General features: G+C 39.8%; 1 protein-coding gene across 9 annotated transcripts in view; it reads right to left on the reverse strand.

Moving 5' to 3' along the window:
• Positions 1-18176, reverse strand: part of LOC124799277 (transcription factor MafB-like) — a 101548-nt gene that overhangs the window by 7671 nt on the left and 75701 nt on the right. Inside the window, exon 3 of one of the 9 annotated variants that reach the window (XR_007017002.1) lies at positions 9867-10511. The exons of the other annotated variants lie outside the window; for them this stretch is intronic. The gene's annotated coding sequence lies outside the window, so the exon portion shown is untranslated. Of the gene's footprint in view, positions 1-9866; positions 10512-18176 lie in introns of those variants that run through there. 9 annotated transcript variants of the gene reach the window in all.

Consider the following 18176-nt stretch of genomic DNA (forward strand, 5'->3'; position numbering starts at 1 on the left):
GGACACAAAAATACTGGATACTCATGAGAGACAGCATAAATAGTACTTGAAAAAATTTGAAAGGAGCCTCACTGTGGGTCTCCATTACACCAGATATTCAAATAGACTGTTTTCCTATCTTAAAAATATGCTTCTGATTGTTGTTATTCTGATTAATTATAACATATAACAGCATTTACAGTCAACATTCTCATAAAATATGTTCTAGTTTACTCATACTGAGTATGAAGGGGTAATCTGCATTTACTGTCTTAGGAGAAGAAAAACTTCTTAGCCAAGATTGGAAAAAACAACATTGTATTGTGGATGACTGGTTTCTGTAAAACTTATGTTACCATCATCAGACCTTTGCACAGATTATTGTAAACATCTTGTGCCAGATGCACACAAAATCTTTCCATTAAATCTCCACATGCACAACCTATGACATGAATGATGTGTTGGCACGTCAAAAGTAAAAGCTAAAATTGCTATGTACACAAATCACCACAACATTTCATCCATAAGACCACACATTGTGCCTGCTAGAGTGCCACAAGTCTTGTTAATGAGGGAGTAGGGCAACAGTGAAAGATGAAAACCAACTGGAACTGGTGTGAAGACACAATGAGGTCAAAGAAAAAATAAATAAATAGAATTGTAATGAAGGTTGTAGATGGTTAAGGGTGAAGAAGGAGAGTTGTCAGATGTGACTAGTTAGGTGAATTTGTATGTGTGAATGGAAACAGAGAGGAGGAGTGCGGGGTGGGAAACAGTTGGTTGAATGCATTTAACACTGTTGGTTTCTCTATTATCAATTAAGTATATTTAGTGCCAGATCAAGTTCGTCTCTGTTTTCCCCTGGGGTTGGTTGTGCTACCGGCTTTTAGGCCCACATTACCATGGAGTCCACTTGCTCTCTCTTTTTTTTTTGGGGGGGGGGGGGGGGGGGGCACCAGGTGCCTGTTGCATCATGTGACTGTGTCAAGGCCGAATTAGGCTGTTTGACACCGATCAAGTGTCATTCGGCCTATTTCTTAAAGTGAATGGGCTACAACAAAGATCATCGTTATGAAGCCGAGAGGTAAGATTCACCTCTGTGGATGCTTCAGTGTGTGTATCTATCACAGTCCATGGCAGATATGTACCCTTTCCCCAGGCCCGATGAGCTGCTTGTACAATTATGATGTGGCCAGTACTTTTCCAAGATTGATTTGTCAGAAGGGTACCTCCAGCTCCCCTTGGACAAGGTCACTAGGCGCTTTCTCACTGTCAATACATCTTTCAGCCTATATCGATATCAGCACTTGCCTTTGGTGTCATGAGTGCACCTGCAATTTTTCTGTGCTTTTTAGAACAGTTGACAGCCTCTGTGCCTGGCTGAATCAATTACCTCGATGATATTATTGTTTAAGGTTCTTCCACTGAAGACCACTTTAGAAATCTCTAATTGTTGTTTTCTGTTTTGCAGTCTGTGGTTCTCAAGTGCAATCTTGCCAAATCTCAATTTTTTCACCCATCAATTGTGTATCTAGACTTTGAGGTTTCTCACACAGGGATCAAGCTGCTGCAACAGCATGTTAACGCAACTGCGGCTTTGCCACAGCCGACCTCTGTCAAGGAACTGCATGCATTTCTAGGTAAAGTTGCGTATTACCGTAAGTTTTTACCAGATGCATCCACTGTTGCTCAGTCCCTTCAAATGCTTTTGCGTAAAAATGTGCCTTTTTCTGGAACCCAGCTTGTGACCGAACATTCAATTTGTTTAAATCTAAGCTTCAATCTGCCCTGTGTCTGGCCACTTTCCAGCTGGGTCAGCATCTCAGGTTGGCTACAGATGCCTCTCAACACGGTCTTGATGCACAAATACGCAGACACGTGTGAAGATCTATTGCTTATGCCCCTAAGACTAACTCCAGCTCAGCTGTGGTATTCTCAGATTGAAAAGGAGGCTTTAGCGATTGTGTTTGTCCTCAAAAAGTTTCATGTCTTCTTGTATGGTTCTAAGTACCATTTAGTCACGGATCACAGGCCATTGGTTGCTGTGCCACACAAGTCAGTGCACCATTTGGAGCAGTGGGCTCTCTTTCCTCTCCCGTTATAATTAACATATTCATTACCAGCTGACATCACAACACACCAACGCCGATGACTTAACTCGCATTTTGATGGGCTGGATCCAGCTTTCGAGCAGAACAAGTTGCTTTGTTTCCATTTCGATTTTGAGAACCAGAACACAGTCTATGGTTTTCCCATTACTAGTGCCATGATAGCGTCACCTGTTACCACAGATCCTATACTTAGTTGGATCCTCTCTTTTGTGCTGCACAATTGGCTGGAAAAACCCAGGGCCTTATCTCGGATCCCTTGCATAATTATTTTGCTGTCCACCTTTCTGTGATTCATGGGTTCTTTTGTTAGTGACGGAGGACACAGCTCCCTGGCGTGTGATTACCAATTCCCTTGTCGGTCATTGCCGGATCGCTCGCATGAAAGCTTTGGCCCGTCAGCATGTGTATTGGCTGGGCATTATGCCACTTATTCATGCATGTGGGCTTTGTTTTTCCCCTGGCCAATGCCGCAACACCCGTGAGAATGTCTACATGTCGATTTTGCTGGGCCCTTCCTGAATCAGTATCGGATCATTGTAATGGACACCTGTTCTAAGTTTCCCCATGTGGCGATTTGCTCATACATGTCCATGACAAAAACTGTTTCGACCTTGTCTAAGATTTTTGCAATTGAGGGACTTCTGTAGGCTTCCTATTTGTTTCTTGAGTTTTTGCATCTTTATGTCAGGCTAGTGGTGTTCTCCATCTCTCAGCTCCCCTGTTTCATGTTCAATCTAATGGTGAGGCCAAAAGCATGGTTTATATATTTAAAACACTGAAAGTACGTATCTGCCATGTCCCCTGAAGCTGCCTTAAAAGGTGTTTTTTTTTTTTGAGTTTGTATAGTTTCACCTCTGTGACGGGACAGGGGAGGAGGGGAGGGGGGGGGGGGGGGGGGACCAACTACAGATCCTCCATTATCTGCTGCATTCGGCATCACTGACTCTGTGATGGTTCCAGCTGGCTGCACCTGTTTGGACTCGTGGTTTTGGCCGCTGGCGTAACTGGGTTCCTACCATCATTGAGCGTCACCAGGGCTGTCACCTGTGTGTCGTCCACAATCCTGATGGGTGGATGTCCTGTCCTTGCAACAACCTGCAGCACTGCACAGTGGGGCCGACTCCGGAGTGCCCACACAGCTTCCCCCGGTCCCACTCTCACCAATGTCTTGTGTCAGAAGGCCCAGTTCGCGCCACACTGCCTGGCAGATCACTGTCTGGGGTTCCTGCCTCTGTCCCCACTCCTTGACTTCCATAGCCAGTACAGCCTCCACTGCCCCTGATGCCGCAGCCCCTGCAACCACCTCCATTGCTGGGTCCTGTGCAGCTGTCATCTCTGACGCCCCGCTGATTCATCTGGCGCCAACTGATACCTTGACAAAGAAGGTCTTCGCTATGGAGATGTCATCCCCAGTCCTGCCATACAGCCTCTCACGAGTGGGAGGAATATGCAGCAACTGCCCCCTCATCTCTTCTACACCTCCAAGACTGTGTCTGATTGCCATATGCTGCAGCTGCTGCGCTCATTGGGTGACGAAATGGACATAAACGCCGTCACTGGTGTTTTCTGTAACTTGTAATCTTAATGCCTTGTGAGATGAGTGCGTCAACGTGTTGACTACTACGTTCAATCTGTACCTTTCGTGTTGCTCTATAAAGTACTATATCCCATAAATCGTGTTTGTTCTTGCTATAGCAGATTAACTTTGAAAAACAAAATGCTACAGTAGCTCTGTAACTTTTCAGTATGGCACAACTAATGCCCTTCAAACTCTGGTTCCAAAACAATCCTTACTTCACTGAGTAGAAACAGCAATTACATTGCCTTGTTGATGGGAAATAGCTAATGTAAAAACACCAGTTATAGGTCACAGGTTTCCACGTGCCATTTAAAACAATGTACAGTAGCTGACCCCAAGTATGTGTATCTTAACAGAATGTTAGAATGGCTAAGAAGATGAGAAAAAATAAACATTCAATATCCTGAGGGCTCACTAACAGAAGAAACATGTTCAGCATTAATGTAAGCAACACAGGCTTTTACTGTCTGAATATTGTCTTCATGAGTTGCAGTTTTCTTACTTTTTGCCTGCAAAGTTTCAGACTGACGTACTTGAAGAGAGATTTGGAATGTATAGGCAATTACGTAGAGGTCAGTACAATGTCAGCGTCAGGCAGGTATACGAGGTAGAAAAGAAGCTTTGCTTGCTGTCTGTAATTAGGCTAAATTTAAAATCAACTATTTTTTGCGAGATCAGCGTACAATCCATACAGGACATTTTCTTTGAGGTAGCAAATACAGACATTGAGAGGTAGCAAATACAGACATCGAGATTCCTTGCCTGTATGACAGAATAGTAGTTAATCCATCAGAAATTAGTGAAAATTGCAACGAAGATTTGCCTGTTGTAACACACAGCTATTTAGTTTTGAAACATACAAAATGTAGTTTTGTAAAGATTTCTAGAGTTAGATGTCTTTTTAGATGAACAAAAAATGTATTTCCTAATACAGAATGTGAATAGAGGCAAACTACTCATTCCTTGCTCTCAAGTTATCAGTGTGGTTGTCACTATTTGCCTGACAGTTACGTAACTGCATGATAAATTTGAAACTGAGTTTTTTTTTAAAGTACCGAACCAAAGAGAACTGGTTTTAAATCTGGCTTGGAATTCAGTTTTAATGAACAACCTGCCTTGGGAAAGAATATGGAAGTCACAGTGCTCAAGATACTTGCAAAAAAGTAACATGGATTTCTACAAATGTTTTTCTTAACAATTTCACTAGAAAGAAAAATCAAAGCATTTTGAAGGATGCCATCCCTAGAAAGAAAAACATATTTAACAAAAGTAAGTGAAGCCTGAACTGAGCTTTCATTTTATACATTGTGCAAAATTTTGTGGTGTAACATTTTTGCAATACATACTATATATAAGTTCTAACAATATTATTATTCATTACTATCCTGTAGTTCCTGTATTACTTTCACATTTTGATGAGCTGTATAAATTGAAACAATGTGAGTCCTACTAGCTCCAGTTATAATACAATTTCTGGTCTTACTACAGCAAATTTTGAGAATACAATTTGATTTGAAAAGTTTGTACACTTCTCCTAGGTTTCCTAAAATTGATGTGTTTTGAACAATCATTGGGTTGCCGTCACTATTTTTGCTCATAGAAATGTAATAATGTTTGTCAGGCATTCACCTGCTAATATTATTATTGCAATAACTAACTAACAGAACTGTTTTAGCAGACAAGGACTGTGCAGGTTTAAGGTCAGTCGTAGTTTACTTCCACTATTTTTCCCCGTTACCTTGTAGTTGCTTACTCCAAACTCTTTCTGTATAAGTGCACAGGCAACTTTGGTTAAGGGAGTTAAAACCAAAAATTTTTCACTTTTACTAGAAATGTGAAACTTGTCTTTAAACTGGTCAATCATTTGTGCTTGTGTATCATTACAGGGCCACATATTTTTTGATTATCACCCCTTTCTCTCTGAAAGAATGTTTCACTTAATTTCAATGTAATTTTGTCTGCTTTATTTTGCAACATTTCTTTGAGCTGATTCATTCCTTTATTACTGGGGATGTACGAGAGTCACTCCAAAAGAGATGCACACTATTTTTGTAAAAATACAGTTTTCATTCTGCATGTGTGAAAGTTTTACATTGTGTAGATACATCCTTCCAGCTTGTTTTCAAACTTAGTTCAACCTGTTCCCATGAGTGGCACCGTCACAGCATGTCTTCAAGATGGCTGCTAAACTTGACATTTGTCAGAAGCAACGTACTGTCATAGAATTCCTGTGCTGTGAAAACGAGACAGTCGGAAACATCCACAAGAGGTTGAAAAAGGTGTATGGAGATGCTGCTGTCGATCACAATAGTTAGTTGGCGGGCAAGCAGGCTACATGATGAAAGTGGGCACGGCAATATTGAGGATTGTCCTCGCAGTGGCAGGCCTTGTCCTGCACACACTCCAGACAATGTGCAGAGAGTTAACGAATTGGTGACTGCTGACAGATGCATCACAGTGAATAAATTGTCAGAGAATGAAGTGTATGCAGAATACTGAAAGTGTTGGCGTTAAAAAAGGTTTGTGCCAGCTGGGCTCCCAGGATGTTGACAGTGGCTCACAAAGAAACAAGAAAAACGGTATGCAGCGAACTTTTGGAACGGTATGAGAATGGTAAAGATGAATTTCTTGGAAGAATTGTGACAGGTGATGAAACATGGCTCCATCATTTTTCACCAGAGACGAAGAGGCAATCAATGGAGTGGCATCATGCAAATTCACCCCAGGAAAAAAAAAAAACAAACAAACCACACCTTCTGCTGGAACAGTTATGGTTACAGTGTTTTTCGATTCTGAAGGACTCTTGCTTATGGATATCATGCCAAGTGGAACCACCATAAATTCTGATGCATATGTGACGACACTGAAGAAACTTCAAGCTCGACTGAGTCGTGTTTGACCACATTGGCAAAAGCAGGATGTTTTGCTGTTGCACGACAATGCACAGCCACATGTCAGTCAAAAAAACCACGGAAGCGATCACAAAACTTGGATATACAACACTGAAACACCCGCCTTACAGTCCTGACCTGGCTCCATGTGACTATCATCTCTTTGGGAAACTGAAAGACACTCTTTGTGGAACAAGGTTTGAAGATGATGACTCCCTTGTGCACGCTGCCAAACAGTGGCTCCAACAGGTTGGTCCAGAATTTTACAGTGCGGGTATACAGGCGCTAGTTCCAAGGTGGCGTAAGGCAGTTGAGAGGGATGGAAATTATGCGGAGAAATGAAAATATTGTCCCTAAAGGATAAGATGGATTAAAAAAAAAATAGTGTGCATTTATTTTGGAGTGACCCTCGCATGTATTGAAGGCAAAGAGATGTTCAACAAATGCAAGCCTTTTTCAGCCACAAACTCAGGGTCTTCAGATGTGCTACAACTCAGTTGTATCTTTCCATAAGTATCTTTGCTTTCAGTTATCAGTAGTTCAGGTTTTGTTTCACTGATAATTTCTCTCTACATGAAGCACAGATTTTCATTCTTTCTTCAGTACTCATGTTCAGATCGATCATCCAAGAAGTTGCATTCCCAATATACTTGCCCAGTGTGAAATTCTTTTTAAGGGATTGCAACAAGATTTGTACCACTTTTTATCCATAGTGTGTTTTCTTAAGCAATCAAAGAAAGATAAATCACAAGCAACAAAAAGATGAAACCTATAAGAAGTATAAAAACGTAAAATTCATTAATTTAAATAATATTAACACATTACCTGTTAAGAGTAAAAAAAAGCAACACTTTTTTGAAACACCATTACACAAACCTAGTAATGCATGCCAGTGAAGTTAAGTGCTGGAATCCTCAGACTGTACTGAATCTTACTGCATTCTGTGTAAAATGCCACTACCACCATTTCAGAAAGATTGCTACAAATAAGCTTGAATAGTGCATCATATGTTGCATTGCAGAAACCTGCTCCCCTTTCAGTGCTTTGGTAATTTTGATTCAAGAATTGATCTCTACTGAAGTTAATCATTTTGTAAATAAAATTTAAAGGTTTCATTTGATTATTATTTATTGGTAGTATTTATTTTCTGTTACGTTAGTTGTAATTCATTAATCATAAACCAAACAGCTTTACTAGTTGATCTGACATCCACTGAACACACCTTGTAAACTGGATTAATGGTTCTCGATGCACAAGTAAAATAAAAAATACTTAATGAGCAGCTTACAGAGTACATTTTTCTTTTAAACTACTGCAGTTTATACACAGCCGCTGTGAAATTGCACTACAAATAACTTGTTAATATCATTTTAACTTTAGTTTTATGAACCAGTCTGCAAAACAAAAGTTCTGATGTAGTTAGCAAAGCAAATTTCAGTAAAATTAAATTTATTTCAGTATGTTCCCACTGGAATACCATCATGAGATTTAGCACACACATTACAGATAGTGCACAAGTAACCTTTTTTTCCAAAACAAAAAATCTACTTTTAAAATTTTAAAAATTAAAAACAATGGTTTTGGAAAATTCTACATTTTTGTTGATCTTGTAAAGTAGCACACATTTTTAAACCTTGGAAGAAACTAAATAAAGTGGCACAAATTTCAGTCTGTAACACAAATAATTTTGGGGATGTAGCCTCTTTAAGATTTCAAAGCATGCCAAAAATGCCACAGTTTTTGATCACTTCAAGGTTAAAAACTCTAAAATGAAAAGAGTAACATATATTTAATTTGGAGTTTTTCATTATTGTGATAGCTAGAATAAAAAGATAAATAATTTCAAAAGTCTACATCATCAAACTTCAAATTTAATTTTTTTGGTTGATTTCACATTTTTAAACATGCTAATTTGTGTGTAGTTAGAAACGTGTGTAGGCCTAATGAAGCCATCAGTCCCTGCATGAATTTCGGATTTTCAGTGCCAAAACATAAGTTTGAGTGTATTACTGTAAAAACAGATAAGTTTGAGTAGTAGAGTATGAAATAATTGAGATAAGAGCAATTTGGTTAAAATAGTGATGTAAGCCACTAGAAATATAATATTTAGCCAGAAAACGTTTCTCGAAGTGCCTGCCAGTGGAAACTGCTCTTGGGTCGACAAGACTTTTACGACTACTCTTGGTAGGTGGGCTGCTCAGCCTTCTCTTTAGGTGATGCTGACTGAGTGGACCTTTTCCAGTATGAGGCATTCTCTTGCTGTTTTATTCAGCACTGTCCAAGTGCCAACCGTTACATGTTTTTATGTGAGGAGACAGTTGTTCAGGTTTCATGTAAAATGGTCGTATGAAGTCAAGTCTTATCGAAAATATAAGAACAGTCTGCAGATGCTGATAAAATACTTAGTTTGGTAAGTTTCCTTTGAATAGTACGGCAATACTGAGTAATTAATTGGTTAACTCATTTAGGGTACCGGTACCCATAATTACACACAAATTAGCAGATAAATCGTTATTGCCATTCTTAACCAGTTACATCCACTGGAGGGCAATATTACTGGTTAACAATTATTAGGGTTCCTGCAAACTGTTATAGCCTGGCACTTTAATTTGGAAAAGCAAAACAATAATGGCAAACTTCAGTATGAAACTGAAGCTAACTTTAACTGCTAGTATGAGCATGGCTGGGTCTAGGCCTCGTTAGGGCGTGTGTTAAGCCCGCTACACACATTCCAGTATACCTGCACATGTATACCGGAAAGGTATACCTGTGCAGGCTGGAGCATACACACACTGCAATAAACCGGAAGATTTTAACTTAGTCAGTTGAGAAATGGCGAGCAGACAAGAACATGACACGATCGCATTAGTCGGTTTGTTAGTGGCCACGAAGTGTAAAAGGAAGCAAAAACAAAAAATGTGGTATAAAGAGTTGTTTACAAAGAGAAATTAATACACTCATACGAAATTAGCAAAAGAGTTATGTTCAGAACCTTCAGATTATCGTAATTATTTGCGGATGACTGAAGACGTCTACCAAAAACTATTGTTGCTTTTGACTCCTTTAATACAAAGGAAAAATACAGTTATGAGGATTTCTATTTCTGCCCATGAAAGACTGACAGCTACTCTGAGATTTCTCGCAACAGGTTGATCGTATGAATGTCTCAAATATTCTACTATAATATCACCCCAAGCTCTTGGCAAAATAATTCCAGAGACTTATGATGCCATCTCCAACGTGCTGAAAGGAGTGTATCTTCAGGTATGTATAATAAATACACACATTTTTTAATTCTTTTATTCTTAGTAACTCTTTTTACATTTCAAAGACAAAATTTCAACTCAAGCATAATAATGAATAATACATGAAATTCGAAAATAATTGAAAATTTGGTATTATTCGTCAATTAAAACCACAGAAAAATTAAAAATGCCCAAAAATCAAATATTATTATAAGTAGCTAAGTAAGTAGCTGCTGAGAGTGGAAGTGGAAGCTCTTGATTGGTTACGAATTCTGCAGGCGCTGTTTGTTGCATAAACTGATCATATGAAGTAGCTGCGGTAGGACTTGGTGAGCTCGTACTTGAGCTGGGACTGGTTAGATATTCGGAGCTGTATGAACTCGTTGGCACGTTAAGCATTCCCATTTCAGCTTCATATAGGAGATCAATGATTCTTTTTCAACAATCAGACGCTGGCGTTTTCCAGTGTCCTCATTCTCATTGCAATAGATTTTCCCAGTAGATCATACCTATCATCTTGGGGCGAAGGCTTTTTAAAATGATCTCTCACTGATAGCAGAACGTCATTGGTCAGTTCCACACTTTTCCTCTTTTTTACCAAATTTGGTCGTGATATCGGGAGTTCTTTGGAATTTTGAGGACTCTCGTTTGTCTCTGAGGGTTCTTCACTGCTGGGTGTCTGTGGAGCAACATCATCAATTCCATCCTGAAAGAAGCATACTATTAGACCCTAAAAGTCATTTACTCTGGTTTTATTTTTTATATCAGGAATATAATTTTGCTTGTAACAGTAAATTTATAAAGCCTTTTGCAGTCAACACCGCTATACATCCATACTGTAAAAAAAAAAAAAAAAATTATTAATTTGCTGTTGTTTCAGTTTCCTGACTCGGCTGAGAAATGGAAAGTTATTGCTAAAACATTTGAAGACAGATGGAATTTCCCACATTGTCTTGGTGCCATGGATGGTAAACATATAGGCCTAGTTACCCCAACGAATTCCAGATCTTTTTACTTCAACTACAAAGGCAGACACCGTATGGTACTTCTTGCAATAGTGGATGCTAACAATTGGTTCCTTCTTGTGAATTTTGGAACTAATGGATGTGTTTCTGATGGAGGTGTTCTCCAGAATACTAAATTTTATGAAAAGTTAGTGAGCAATAAGCTCAAACTTCCAGAACCATGCAATGTTACAGAAAATTTCGAAAATGTCCCTTATGTTTTTGTAGCTGATGACGCCTTTTCTCTTAAACTTAATATTTTGAAGCCTTTTCGACAAGTGCAACTAGATTCAGCTAGTAAAGATATTTACAACTACCGCATTTCAAGAGCAAGACACATTGTCAAAAATTGTTTTGGAATACTTGCATCCAGATTTCGTATATTCCATACTCAAATCAATTTGGAACCAGAGAACATAATGACAGTGGTGATGGCAACTTGTGCATTGCATCATTTTTTGATGGAACAACATCCAGGCTTTTACACTCCTCCAAACAGTACCTATCAGGAGACGTACGATGGAACTACTGCCATTACAGATTTGGATACTTTGGAAACAAATATGATCGCACTGAAATGTCAGAACCACGGGAACATAACGTCTGCTGCTAAACAGCTTAGAAATGGGCTCACTTCATTTTTCATGAATGAAGGCAAAGTTCCATGGCAAGACAATAGGGTTCATTGAAACAAAACATAGACTAAAAGAAGAAGTTTGGCCAAAGTATGTTATTAATTAATACAGTAAATACATAATAAAAAATGTGGACTTTGAATATAACCTTTCCATTTGTAAATACAAAATGTAGTTTAATTAAATAAATTGTATGAGTATTATAAATAATTTGAATACTTACTTCATCCAAGTTTGACACAGACCCACAAGGAGTATCTTGATTGCCAATAAAATCAAACAAATCTAAGTACCACAATTTTGATGTGTAGATGTCTGTTGAAGCTCCAGATTTCATTGACATATAACGTTTCTTCTTTTCTTTATGTACATTACTTCTTAAATTATTTATTTTTTTCACTACAGATTGCTTTGTAGCATCGGGTTCTAACTCCTTCAATTTAATAACAAGTCGTTCATAGGCTGCATATCTCTTTTCACGGTTGTGGTACTTTTTACTTTTCACCTGCCACAGACAAGGCTCCAACCGATACATTTCGATTAACTCTTCCATCACTTGGTTCCGTTTCCGATTTGACATGTTGAGTAGAAGAGTTGAGCAGTACCACGCATGTAGTCACTAGTTAACACTGTTGTGCACGTAAATACAAAGAAAACGGGCGCTCTACTCAAGGAGCTAGTCCCAGCCAACCATACACCTGTACAGGCGTGCCAGAGTGACTCACACACACACTCAGTTCTACATGCCTGCGCAGGTAGAAAGAATTGAATTTTGATTCTTCTCCGGTCACCTGCGCAGGCCGCTATGCCTGTACAGTTTGGCCTGAACCGACTGGCACACACACTCCAGTTCACCTGTACAGGTTTACCTGACAGGTAACTCAATACAGAAAGTAAATGGTACTAACTGTAATCCTTTCAAAGCAACCCCACTCACTCAAAATTAAGTAACTTGAATGTTCACAAAGAAAAGAAAAATGTTTTAGTTTAAGGCGATACAGTCAGGTTTTCCAAGCACATTTTCTCTGTTAATCATTCCTTACCCATGTCCAGTCATTATAAAGAAAACTTTGACTGGGAGGGAAGTCACAGTTGGCTTATGGTGAAAGCACCTGCTTTTTGGTGAAAAACTGTCAAAGCAGTAAACTTCAGAATGCAATAATGAGGAAGTGTTATGAACAATACAGAGATGAGTCCATGTGCAGAAGCAGTAAGAAAATGTGCCATTGCCAAAAAATTGTGTAAAAGATGGCAACCTACAGCATCTTAGATTACAGCAGTTCGAGATGATCAACATGGCAACAGACAGGGAGCAGCACAATTTCAGGACCACATCACTATACAGAAATCAGCAGTCACAACAAGAAAAGTAAATGTCAAAAAATTCCAAATTGCACACAATTTAACATTGGTGCTATAGGCAAAATTCTGAATCATTTGGTGTGTGATGAAATCTGTGTGTAGGAAGATGGTTAGCACTGTGTCCTGTACTTTCGATTTCCAGTTATTTAAATGTCATTGATCGAAGTGGAATAACTTTAGATAATTTATGGGAGCTCATTTCGGTAACGAAAGAGAATGCAATACTACATGATTCAAAGATTTTGGTTTTGAGCAAGCGAATAAGAAAAAATCTATAGAAGTGGAACTGACAACGGAATTCAAATGTGGGTAAAACCTCAATGCCACACGTACAAAAATGCAGTTTGGTCCCCACCCTCAAACAAACCAACCAACAAAAATGCAGAGAGCTAGATATAACCCGACTTAGGAAACCCAAGCAGGAGTCATTACCAGACATCAGAAAGTTGATTACAGTGTTGCTACGGAATATGATAAAAGACCTAAGGAAAAGTCAAGAGAAAACTGCGAAGTAATTAAAGGAGAGTCAGGAAAAAACTGTGATACAATTTGGACTATTTACAGAAATACAAGAGAAATTAAATCATGGATGTCAAACAGGAACAAGAAAAGAAAAACTCTGTCATATGGGGAAAGGCCACTGAGGTCAAAGGAATCCATAATATGCATTTAAGTAATATAGAGCAAAATGTGGGTAAGGACACCAAAACACTACCTGAGAGAGAAATACATACAAAGAGGGAAGAAGGATTAATTCTGCAGGCAGAAAATGTGACAAGAAATGTAAATATGCTAAATATAGCTATGCTGTGCAAATGATTAGCATGAAGCTAAAGAATAAAGTGAGGCGTGTTACAAGTCACGCTGAAATGAGAGCGAAAAGAGATTCACAAGAAATAAAAAAGTTCAGTCCAAGCGGCAAACTACACCCAGTTGTCTTCATACACTTTTTCCAAAGTCTACTGGAAGAAATGTGGAATGACATGACCAGAATCGCTTACATTGCGAATCAGACGAACAACAAAGCCTGTAATTCAGAACATGGCCAAAAGAGGAAAGTTTGTAGCACTCAGAATTTGAGGTGATGTTTGTGCCAAAATACTAGTGTACAATTAAACAAGATGAGACTTTAAATTTGATTTGCAACTGTCCATACAACTGGAAATATGATGGAACATGCTCTGAAGGTTTGGAAAAGAAGAACACCACATTGTTTGCTGGGTGTCGCAACACCTACCAATGTGAAGTATGTAGTAATCTGATTGGTACTACAATAGAAACTGTAGACCAGGCATGAAGAGAGAAGAAACACAGGGAAACCAAGGAATACCCGTTGGAGGAAGCAAGAAATGACAAAATTATAACCATGAACACACACACAAGATAATGACAAAATCACAGACAGGGACACAAAACAATGTAGGATTATCGTAGAGGGCATGACTTATGTCAACTGTATGCTTAAGGGACACTGTAAAATGTGGCAGACAGAGTCAAAGGGGCACATTTTAATCCAAAAATTGCAACACATTGAGGCAAAATAGCAGCAAAAATATAACAGCCAATAACATCGTTGAAAACTCCACTTAGTTCTGGACAAATCCTAGACTGAAACCAATAACGTAGGGCCAACAGAGACTGACTTGACAAGGAAGAAAGTGTGATATGGGTGGATGTACTGAAAGAAGAAACTCAAGAACTAATAAATGAAGACGCAATGGTGGATGCCAGGTAGTGACTTCTATCACCATACCAGAGATATGTAATAAAAGGAATAAAATGCTGATGGACAAAGGGTCTCAGTATGTGGCATTTCTAAGAATATATACAATGTGTTATTGAGGTATATATAAAATACATAGCCTTTCTGTAGTGGTTTTAAAAGTAAAAAAAGATTGACAAAGAAATGTTTATGATGTATACCATAGTAATTCATAATTTGCACACAGAGTTGATAATTGAATCTAACTGGTTAACAGAACATAAGATGGATAGAGTACCACAAAATGAACTGAGGTGAAACACAAATACACAGAGGACAGCGCAGTTTTGTGGGAAGGCACCTGTTATCAAAGAAAGAGGATTCAGTACGCAGTATTTGAAGGACATGATGAGGGGAATGAAATGATCACAAATGAACAGGGATTAACTTAGAATCAGAGGAGGAAGAAGCAGCAGAGCTGCCAGAAGATGAAATAAAATTGAACATAGCATCAGTAGATGGTTCGAATGGCTCTGAGCACTATGGGACTCAACATCTGTGGTCATAAGTCCCCTAGAACTTAGAACTACTTAAACCTAACTAACCTAAGGACATCACACACATCCATGCCCGAGGCAGGATTCGAACCTGCGACCGTAGCAGCCGCGCGGTTCCTGACTGAGCGCCTAGAACCGCTAGACCACCGCGGCCGGCATAGCATCAGTAGAAGAAATATCAGAAGACACAGCACTGGAGCTCACCAGCTTATTATTAAATTGTAAACAATTGTTTTCACAAATTCCATGAACAATAAACGGACTGCACTACAAAATAAAGCCACGAACACCATGCTTTGTGCCTCCAAATCCATTTCCACAAGGAAAAGAAGGCGCCACTGGAAAAGGAACTGAACGAGATGCTCGCAGCAGTAATCACAGAATGTGGTCATAACCAATACAGCAGTCTGTTTTTCACTGTAGATACGAAGGGTGGAGAAGCACGAGTTGTACTAGGCTAGAGAAGGTAAACCAGATTTCTCAACCTGAAAGAGATCAACCAGAAAATATCAAACAGTTTCTGCAGAAATTTAATGGCTCTGAAGTGTTTATGAACCTGGAACCAGTGCTAGAGGAAATTGCTCATGAATTAGAGCTGAAATTCAGAAAATCAGACTTTTATAGGCAAAAAACAAAAATCTTGAATAGATGAGAAGAAACTGGAGGCAGTACCCACATGTAGTTTCCTGGAGCCTAGTTGTAAAAAGCAACTTAGCAGCTTTTATGACTTGTGCACATTATGTCGCCATTTCAGAGACAATAATGTGCTTAGCAATAAATCCTTGTAAATTACTTAGGAAAAACAGTTTGTGGTCACGGGCAGAAGATTGTGAGGAAGCATTCCGATTGGTTGAAATGGCGTTCATAAATGTACCGATATTGTCCCACCCAGATTTTGACAAAACCTTTTATTTAGCCTATGAGGGATATGATTATGGTGCGATGGCACATGTACCGAACAGGTAAAGAAGAGGAGCATGACAACATAAAGACAATTGCTTTCAGAAACAGAGTGTTGACGAGCTGTGAACAAAATTATTCAGTAACAGCGAAGGAAGCACTGGCAATGCTATTCATATTCATAAAATTCCACTATTATCTAGCCGATTGGATATCTGTAGTGGTAACTAATCATTGGGCTTTGACGTTCTTGTTAACACATAAACTATAACATTGGAGGTTGGTAAGGTGGACCTTAACACTGCAAGAATTTTATTTTGAGGTGCAGTAGTACCAACAGAACACAATTTGGTGCCTGATGCTCTTTCATGCTTACCAATGGGCCTGGAAAGACCAGCAGGAGCACTACTGACACCACAAGGCAGATGTGGCTCATAAAGGAACAGTCCATAGAATACTGAAAAATTTATGTCACAAACAAAACACTGATGAATGTCTTATCATTAGTGAAAAGAAATTATGAGTGCAGTGCGAAAGAGAAAATCCGAACACATTATCCAGTGCATGAAGGGGTGTTGTACCAAACAAAGAATACTGACAATGTAGAGAGGAAATCTCCATGCCACAGACGACCCCTTAAGGTATATGCCAGGCCTGAAAAAGTGTGGCTCGTGAGACAGTCTCCTCTGGCGAGTACTTCCCTCTCATCTTGACTTGTGCAGAGCCATTGTGGTCCCAACAAAGGCACGCCAGCCAATTGCAGCTAGTATGGGTCGTGAGACCTACCTAGCCCCTATACGACAAAGTCTTAAGACATAGGCTCCTAAACTCCCATCCATTTCCCCCTCACAACCACAACCTCCCATTGCCCCCCATAACCAGACACAAATGAGTGTCCTCTCTGTCATCCAGTACCAACCTGGACTGGAACAACTGAACCACATCCTTCGCTAGGGCTTTGATTACCTATCTTCGTGCACTGAAATGAGGGCCATCCTATCCGAGATACTTCCCACCCCTCCTACAGTGGTGTTTTGTCACCCACCCAACCTCCACAACATTCTAGTCTATCCCTATGCCACTCCCAATCCCAACCCCTTGCCACAAGTATCACATCCCTGTGGAAGACCCAGGTGCAAAACCTGGCAAATCCACCCACTCATCACTTCCTATTCCAGTCCTGTCACAGGTTTATCCTACCTCATCAGGGGCCGGGCCATCTTTGAAAGCAGCCATGTCATTTACCAGCTCTGCTGCAATCACTGCATAGCTTTTTATATTGGTATGACTACCAACCAGCTGTCCACCAGTACGTATGGCCACTGCTGAACTGTGGCCAACAGCAAGGTAGACCACCCTGTGGCACAACATGCAGCCGAACATAACATGCTTGATTTCAATGGATGCTTCACTACCCAAGCCATCTGGATCCTTCGCCTCCATCACCAGCTTTTCTGAACTGCACAGGTGGGAGTTACCCTTACAACACATTCCCCCCTCTGTAATTATCCCGGCCTCAAACTATGGTCACATAATGTCCTGACACCTTCCAATCCACCGTTTCCACCCCCTCTACGCAATCGCCTCCACCCTGTTTATTTGCAGCCCTTTGCCCATCTTTCCCCACTATTCCCCGTTTTCTCCACCTCCCTGCGCCACAACCTCTGGATGCTGCATCTGTTGGCAGCCTAGTCCCTGAACATCCCACTAGATACCACTCATCTCTCGCCCCACCCATACACTACTATCCCTTCGCCTTCCCCCTCCCCCTCCAGATTGCTGCTTGCATCCCACGTGATGTCATATGCCAGCCTGAGACGCTGGAGTTGGTTGTTTTGTGTGTGTGTGTGTGTGTGTGTGTGTGTGTGTTTTTTGTGTCACTTTACTGACAAAGGCTGTGGTCGAAAGCTACATCCGAGTGTCTTAATCGTGCCTGTCTGCAACTTGACGTGTCTTTTTTACGGTAAATAACAATCTATCTTTTCCGATATTTTTGATATTCCTACCTGGAGCTTCCACTGTTTAACACTTAGGTTGGATTTATTTAACCTAATCCTGATAAATCCTGTATTTCAATTTGTATTGTACGAAAATGAAGCTGATGTTTCAACAACCCATTCATCACTGCAGTATGCTGAGCAGATTTAATGTACTTCACTGAAGAAAATGCACTTTCAAAAATGTGTGTTCATCTGAAAGAAGATTTTATTT

Source organism: Schistocerca piceifrons, chromosome 5 (genome assembly GCF_021461385.2).
Source record: "Schistocerca piceifrons isolate TAMUIC-IGC-003096 chromosome 5, iqSchPice1.1, whole genome shotgun sequence".
Classification (NCBI taxonomy): Eukaryota; Metazoa; Arthropoda; class Insecta; order Orthoptera; family Acrididae; genus Schistocerca; species Schistocerca piceifrons.